Source organism: Podarcis liolepis (assembly GCF_965112155.1).
Source record: "Podarcis liolepis genome assembly, chromosome: 1".
Lineage (NCBI taxonomy): Eukaryota > Metazoa > Chordata > Lepidosauria > Squamata > Lacertidae > Podarcis > Podarcis liolepis.
In genome coordinates, this window is record NC_139554.1 from 114,584,539 (window position 1) to 114,593,221 (window position 8,683).

At 45.1% G+C, this 8,683-nt stretch overlaps 1 long non-coding RNA gene across 1 annotated transcript; it reads left to right on the top strand.

The window, feature by feature from the left end:
• The first annotated feature begins 12 nt into the window (after positions 1-12).
• Positions 13-3,291, top strand: LOC310704333. The gene is made up of 2 exons (XR_014524721.1): positions 13-134; positions 2,922-3,291. It is a non-coding gene; the product is annotated as an uncharacterized lncRNA (long non-coding RNA).
• The last annotated feature ends 5,392 nt before the right edge of the window (positions 3,292-8,683 follow it).

Consider the following 8,683-nt stretch of genomic DNA (forward strand, 5'->3'; position numbering starts at 1 on the left):
AACTCGCCCATTCCCGCCAGATTTGGCCCAGCGGCCAGGGACGATGGGAGTTGTAGTTCAACAACGTCTGAAGCGGGGACGGGGACGCTGCACTAAGGCCACTCACTTAGAATATATAATTGATCTGTAGAAAGGTCTGGAAATATAGGCGATGGATGCGCTTTTGTAACACACAAAAAACCCACACACCTTTATTAATACAATGTAAAGAGAGGAGGAAGGTTGCTCAACCTAGCTGCTGCTTCGTTCGGCCCTGATGGCTCCCCACAAATAATATAATGGCTGTAGTTGTTTAGTTGTGTCCGACTCGTCGTGACCCCATAGGCCAGAGCACGCCATGCACTCCTATCTTCCACTGCCTCCCGCAGTTTGGTCAAACTCATGTTAGTAGCTTCGAGAACACTAATAACGTAATAAGCGCAGCTGAGCAAGAGGCCGCCGCCGCCGCTTCCATTCCCCCCCCCCCGCGCTGCTCTGGGAGATCCAGCCATGGCGCCTCCCAGAGTAACGATTCGAAGCAGCGGCAGCTGTTTCCTTGCAAGTGTTTTGCAGCCGCTAGCTTGCCTGTTTTTCGTGGGCACGCGGGCAGCAGCAGCAGCAGCTTTGTTGTGCCGCTTTTGCCCCGGAGTTGTCTTGAGGAGAAGGCATGCGGTTGCAGCGCGGAGGAGGGTCTCCCACCACCCAAGAGATGCTACGATCTCCTTGGGGTGCTTCAGCTGGCCGGGGGCCCTCCAGAGTCGCTGGGCCTGGCCGGTTCCTCTGCAATGCTAACCCCTGTCTGTACTAGAAACCTGTAAACTTTATACCAAAAAACACAATTTCGAGGTGTACAAAATTATGGGCGTAGCTGTGGGGGTGCAGCTGCCTCCCTTAAATCAATACAAATCTGAGGTTCTGTCTCCCCTTAACAATACCCTGCCCCCCACAAACAGAATTCCTGGCTATGCCCATGTACAAAATTACATGGCGTTAAAGTGTATCATCCAATTAATACTCTGTCAAAATAGATCAATTCCCCCCCATCTCCATGCTTAATACTTTGTAGCTTTGATCTAATTCTCCTAAGGGTTGTTAGAGTGGAGAGGTAGGAACACAAACACTTCGAATCCTATAGCTAAATAAGCATGGTTGTCCCAAAAGTGTTGTGACACCCAGGGCTGTCTTAAGCATATGCAGTGCCGGGGTGCAAAGATCCGCCTGGTGCGTCCCCATCCTGGTTGCCCAGTCCCAGGCATGCAGGAGGGTGGAGCTGGCCGGCCGCCTCAGCATCTCACTGGCTTGGTTGTCCCCGAACTCGCGGCGCAGAGCCGCCCGCAGCAGGATAGCCCAACCAACAGGCGGGCTCTTCCCCAGACTCAACTCTCGGGCCCCGGACTCTCGGCCTAGCGCCCAGGTGCCCCGCACCCCTACTGCCTATGGGTAAGACGGCCCTGGTGACACCTTGCGAGTGGAATCTCCATCTAAAACTGCATTGGCTTTCATGCAAATTAACATTTCCATTTGAATTCTCATCTGTACTGACGTTGCAAAAATGGCAAAAGCAAAAAAATAAAAAAGGGCTCAAATGTGTTTCATCTAGCCCAATTCAGCGTATTTTTATGTGGTGAACCACCCTGTAATCTTCAGATAAAGGACAGTATGCAAATATGATAATTTAAAAAAATTATTTGGGTGGAGCTTCCTTCTTTGCAAAAACTACAGCCTTTCGGGCACAAACTTTCATTGGCAGCAGTCTCTGAAAGCAGGAGACTAAAGATGTAGTTGGCATATAAAACACATGTACTGTATAAATATGGTAGGGGCTGCTGCCCCTACTTGGGTTGCTCACCAACCCTGTCAAAGTGAAGGTCCTGCATTAGTGCCTGGAAGGGGTATTGAACTGGATGTGGATCAAGAAATGGAAGTTGAATCCAACCAAGATAGAAGCTCTGTGCTTTGGGGGTTACCATGTCTGGGATTTGGTCAGACAACATGTTCTGGATGGTATTGCACTTACTGAAGAGCAAGGGTGTGGTTTGGGAGTTCAGTCTAGAGCTATCATTGTCACTTGAAGCTAAGGCGACCTCAGCAGCTGCTTAGGTTGGTCCATCAGCTACAGCTTTTTCTGGGCAGGAATAGCCTGACTACAGTTATCCACACCCTGATAACCTCCAGGATGGACTTTTATAATACACTTTATATGGGTCTTCCAACTCTTCAAGGCTCTCCAGAATTTGCAACTAACGCAGAATACAATGGTGAGAATATTGATATGAGTAGCGGGGTTGTTGTGTATATAACACCCATTCTCAGACAGAAGCAACTGGTTGCCAGCTATCTTCTGGGCCTAACTGAAGGACTTAAGCTGATATCTAAAGCCCTGAACGGGCTGGATCCCAAATATCTGAGAAAACGCTTTCTCCTATATCCATCCACCTGCTCACATACTAAAATCAGTGGAAGAGACTTTCCTAGTGATTCTTGTATTAAAGGACCTGTTGAGTGCAGCGACCTGTGGAAGGTCTTTTTCAGTGGTGGTTTCGCATCTTTGGAATTACCTTCCCACAACTCTGTTCTTTCATATGCCTGTTGAAAACCCACCTTTTCCACCAGGTTTTTAGTGGCTAATAGATTAAGCCATTTTAATGGTGTTTTTCAGTTATGCTGTTTATGTAACTTGTGAGAATGATGTTAATGCTTTTGTTTATTTTGTAGTTGTTTTTTTCTTGTTTGTAAATATAGTGAAGGGCAGTATGTAAATATCTTAAAAAGAAAACTAATAAATGATGGTTGCACATGCAGGTACATTGCAGTAATTTCACACATGACGTGTGCCTGCAAAAAACCTGACGTGGTTGCTTGTAATTCTTCAATAATATGCAAGATTAGCAAATATAAATGAGATTGCTTCTCTTTTCTCATAACTGTTTTTTAATTTTCAGATATATGTGAGTGAAGGCAAGGAGACAAGACATAAAATTCCAAATATTTGAGCTGTCAAAACATAACCACAACATCAGTATGCAAGATGGTGTGTTTATTTTGTTTTCTGTTTTGTTTGTTTTGCTGTTGTGATTTGGTTCAACCCATCCTGTGGACTCAGTTACAGACGGAATAAATTTTAGGACTGGACCATAAAATATCCATCTCTGTTTGGCCAGAGGAAGCAGAGAATGGAAGTTGAGATGTTTCCATATTTTATTTAAGGATAACTAATTCAGTTTGTTGCTCTTTGTGATAATGACTTCTAATTCTACAGTCACTCTTTCTCTTTGAAGTCCCTTTGTTTGATGAATAAATCTGCAATGTGAATGTAAGGTTTCCTGTGATTATTAATTTGAGAATTTTAATGAGACATAGCTGCATTATTTGATGCATATTTAATTTTTAAATTATTTGCTCTGAAGATCAAAACTAGAGAGATGTGAATGTGTCCTTTCTGACTTGCTTCTTAGAACCCCAGATGAGCAAGGTAGGGGGGAAAAATAGATCGTTTTCCTTCCATGACTGCAATGCAGATCTGATTGTGGGAGTGGTTGCTAGCAAACACCATGGGGTCTGTGTTCAGCCAATAACAGCCAACTCTCTCAGGGTGAATTTAAATATATGTTGTTGGTCTGAGTTGCCATTTTCTGGCTTCTAAACAGAACAAATATCACTTTTTCTATTAGTCCCAGCAATTTCTTAAGCACACTGGCAAGCATTCATCGAACAACCAGCAATGATTACTTGTAAACACTGCTAATTCTTTGGTCTAATTATACAATTGCAAGCTATATAGCCCCTTTAAACCGGAGTACTATGATTTATGCCAGTCCAGTAGGACTAGACAGGCAGCTTTCGAGTTCTGCCATGGTGATTTATGCCAGTCCAGTAGGACTAGACAGGCAGCTTTCGAGTTCTGCCATGGTGATGGCTGGCTTTCACTGAGCAGGAAAATGGAGGAGAAGAAAACGACAGAAACACAAAACAAGAGAGCGTAGCAGCCCTAACAGCTGCTTCCCGAGTATCCATGGCAATACCACCGGCACATACAAATCACCGAGAAGACGATGCTTGCCCATGTTAACAATGTATAGATTGAGTTAATCTGCACATGGGGACAAGAAAACATCACCTCACACCAGCCCACTGCACATCCTACCAGATACTGACATCACAGCTCCCTGCACTATATAAGCTGCTGAAGTGTGCAAGCAGCGAGAGCCCTGTGAGAGCCTTCAGAAATTTTGGTCCATGACTACAATGATGATAATCCCTACAGGGCAGGTTTGAGGGAGTCTCCGGCAAGCTGCTCTCTCCAACACAGTATCCTTCTCATAGGCAGCTCCCCACGTCCATGAGCTTGCTCCGTGATGGGGTGGCTGGCAGCAGAGGAAATGTGTGCTATAGCCCTCCTAGCTTGGTGGGGGTCTCGGCTCTGCACCCTTTTTTTTTGGGGGGGGGGATAAAAGGCAGCTCAGCTACCATAACCAAGCCAGCACCGCACCCTGATATAGCAAGGCATTTCAGAGGAGGCAATGGTAGTTGCAGTGCTGGCCCTTAAAAACATGGACCCTTAAAATTAGAAGACCGCAATCCTGGCATCAACTTTGATTGATGCCTCCAAGGCATTTGCCCTACCATTCTGAGTGCTGGTGACACAAACTCTTCATCGCCCACGGAATGGGTTTATGTTTAGCACGCTATATCTCCCTTGAACACAAACTGGTATTCATGACAAAGTTGTGCATATTCAGTTCAAAAAGTAACCCAGTTAATCCACCTATTTTTTGAGGACACAATGAGACTCATTGCAACCACTTCAAAATATACTTGCAGAAAAAGATTGGAAGAAGTTAAGAGATGTTCAGCCTGCCCTGCTGGAAAAGCGAACTGAAAATATAGAACTACATTATCCAGTACCTGGTCAATATATTATACACCTAGATGTTGAGGAAAAACCTGTTCATATCTATGTCCAGCACGACTTGTGTGATAGATATACAGTTCTAAATCAAATAAGAGAGTCAGTAAGCCTGTTAGATGTAGGTAGCATAACTGAAAAGTCATGTTCAGATATATTTCATGCACCATATCTTCCTCCATGATCTCTCTCTCTCTCTCTCTCTCTCTCTCTCTCTCTCTCTCTCACACACACACACACACACACACTCCTCCAAAGAACTTCAGGTGATATCAGTGATTCTCTCTCCCATCCTCACAGCAACCTATGAAGTTAGCTAGGCTGAGATAGATGGTGACTGGTCTATGGACACCCAGTGGACTTCATGACTGGGTGGGGATTTGAACCCAGGTCTCTTCTGTCCAACACTCAGATCTAGCCTTCCTTTGTCTGGTGACCTCCAGGTGTTTTGGACTGAACTGTCATCCCTGACTATTGACCATGCTGGTTGGGGCAGATGGAAGATGTAGTCTTAAATATCTGGCGGGGACTAAGCTGGAGAAGACTGTTCTAACCACCACCCCATGCTGCCATAGGGTCTCAAGAATCACTGCTTGTTGCTGGTGGGGCTGGAAGAGAATTAAGAGGACTTCCCACTGTGCTGACAAACGATTTGTTCTCACCACTGTTTAACTGAAAGCATTGTGATTATTATTTACATGGATTAGTTTCCTGTTAACCTAGTCCTCTAAGGGATGCCCAACACAAATCAAATAATCAAATATTAAATCAGGTAAAATGAGGCACGATGGAAGAAAATTATAAATACATAAAAAAGGCCTCAGTAATCCTCCAGGGGTAAAAATATAATACTCAAATTAATAGCCCATTTGCCACTAACGTGTGACATGCCTCACACAGTTGAGCTCTACTTGAGATTGCGTCAAATGAGAAGTGAGAATTTAAGCATAAAACATAATACCTTTGTAGGAGTAAATGAGAAGCACTTCTGTCAAGAGCTGAATTCATTAAATACAGACACTGACGGGAGTCTGATCAGTGATGTGCATGTTAAAAGGGATATTCACTGGTGTGTCATTGATACATTCATGTTTCTGCTCAGTAACGCACACCCGAGTGCTTAATATCGTAGGTCACATTGCAACAGGCACAGTTGGAAACTGCTGAGTACTACAAATATTTATGGCAATATATAACCTGATGACATTTCCTGCCTTCAGGACACACATGATTTGAGTTCTCCTGCTTTCATAGACCGTATGATTAATCATATTCTTACACTAATAAGGAGGATAGTAATATAAGCAGTTTACACAGACAAACATCTAAGTTAAGGTCAACTGTATAACACACAAAATGGAATAATACCTGAATGATTAATTTTGAGATGTGCTTTCACGGAGCTGAAATAGCCTTCAGATTGGTGCTGCCTTATAGAGGTAACATTCACCTTTCGTGGTAAACAAGTGCAGATCAACTTTAGCTAGAAGAAATAGATAAAACAGATTCTTTTGTTTGGGAAGGAAAAGGTTGAGCAACTGAAGCTGTGGAATAGTTTTCTACGTGTTCTTAAACATATGAAGTTAAGCAAAACCATCAAAATACGCTTGTAATTCAGGTGCCATGCAGTGATGAGAGTTTTTAAGTGTAGAAAACACACTGAATATCAAATATGTATTTCAATATGGGTTATGATGACCCAGCCAACCTTGGACTCTCCCATTGAAATCAATGGGACCAAAAGCATTGGCTGTTTTAGATGGAATTGAATCCATGGCTGAATTGTGTCCTTTGTCTGGCATGGCAATCCTTGTTGAAGTGCTGTCAAACATAGTGGTCCCATACCAAATGAAACCTCTCAAAAGTGTCTGCCGAACATGGGGAAACCCAGGATAAAGAGTTCCATTGCAATCACATAGTGTTTGAGTTGGAAGGGATCTTGGAGAATGTGAAAATACCCCTGAAAAGTTCAGGTTCAAGGTAAGCTTTGCTTGATTCAAACTACAGATCTGTAATGAAGGTTAGTCCTTTGTTGAAGGCTAGCCTTTGGGGGTCCGAGAGTCACTTTGGTGGTCAGCCAGGGGCTGAAGCATACCAGCAAAAAGTCCACTTAGGTACACATGGGGACGTGGGTGGCACTGTGGTCTAAACCACTGAGTCTCTTGGGCTTGCTGATCAGAAGGTCAGCAGTTTGAATCTGCTCGATGGTGGTGAGCTTCCGTTGTTCTGTCTCAGCTCTTAGCAGTTCGAAAGCACACCAGTGCAAGTAGATAAATAGGTATCGCTGCAGTGGGAAGGTAAATGGCGTTTCCATGCGCTCTGGTTTCCGTCACGGCGTCCTGTTGCGACAGAATCAGTTTAGTCATGCTGGCCACATGACCCGGAAAGCTGTCTGTGGACAAACGCCTGCACCCTCGGCCTGAAAGTGAGATGAGTGCCGCAACTCCATGGTCTCTCCTCCTTTCTCACCTTCATAGGTGCTTCTGCTGAATAAAAACCACTTCCACCTGTGGATCCAACCCATTTCCCCCTCACCCTGTGTCTTGAAAGTGGTTTGAATGAAGAAGAAGAAGAGTTTGGATTTGATATCCCGCTTTATCACTACCTGAAGGAGTCTCAAAGTGGCCAACACTCTCCTTTCCCTTCCTCCCCCACAACAAACACTCTGTGAGGTGAGTGGGGCTGAGAGACTTCAGAGAAGTGTGACTGGCCCAAGGTCACCCAGCAGCTGCATGTGGAGGAGCGGGGAAGTGAACCCGGTTCCCCAGATTACGAGTCTACCGCTCTTAACCACTACACCACACTGGAATGTCATGCGCAGTGTGTACATTCACCCTACGTTCCCTTACGCTAAAATTTCTTGGATGTTTTTCTTGGTATTTCAGGAAAAGGCTAGAAGTAACAGTGGGGCAAAAGAAACCTGTGGGCTCCCCATGCAATATGAAGTCCCTCTCATACTTCCTCCAGCTCTCTTTAAAAGTATCGTCTTTCTCCAGCTACATCAGTTGGAGTAAAAGGGGCCTGGTGCATTGGGACAAATGGGGCACTGCCCCCCAAGCCCAGTCTGCCCTCTCTCAGCCCCACACCACCTGCCTGCTCCATTTCTTACAAACAGTTAATGGGACAGCAAAGCCTGTCAGCTTCCTCCTCCTTAGTCTCAGTGTTGTCACACTGTTGGGAGTAGGTTGGAGACAAAGCTAGAGTTAGCTGGCGCTGCCTATCATTGGCTCTGGCGCCACCTACTGTTGGGCTCCCTGCCTCCCACCCTATCAGTTCCAATGAGCACCAGCCTGCTTGAGGACTCATCCACACTGCTGCTTTTCTCTGGGAACCCCCCCCCCCCCGCTATTGACTGCTGAATCGGAGCAAATGTCTGCTGGGTTTTCTCTGGATTGACGTTTTCCAGGAGAAAGCAGTGGAGGAGAGGCAAAACCACTTGGGCACTTGCCAAGAAAGCATAGTTTAAGCAGAAAACCACTCAGCCCTGTGCTTTCTAGGCACAGAACAAGTGGAAGTGTGGACGAACCCTGAGTTGAGAGCAGAAGTCCAGGTCACTGATGCAATAATTCTGGTTTGGCAGAGTGGGAAAGCAGAAGCTCATTGTATCCTGCCCAGCAGGTCAATGCCTCTGATGGTTGCTGCCAGGCACAGGAAAATGGACTTGCCTTGCTTGTTTTAGAAGCAAACAGAGCTGTAACCCTTCATTAACAATGAGTTCAACCAATTGATCCTCAACTGTGTTTGCCAATTGCACCAGTGAATAAAGTTGAACTCTGACTGCTGGCATTGCTCCATCAA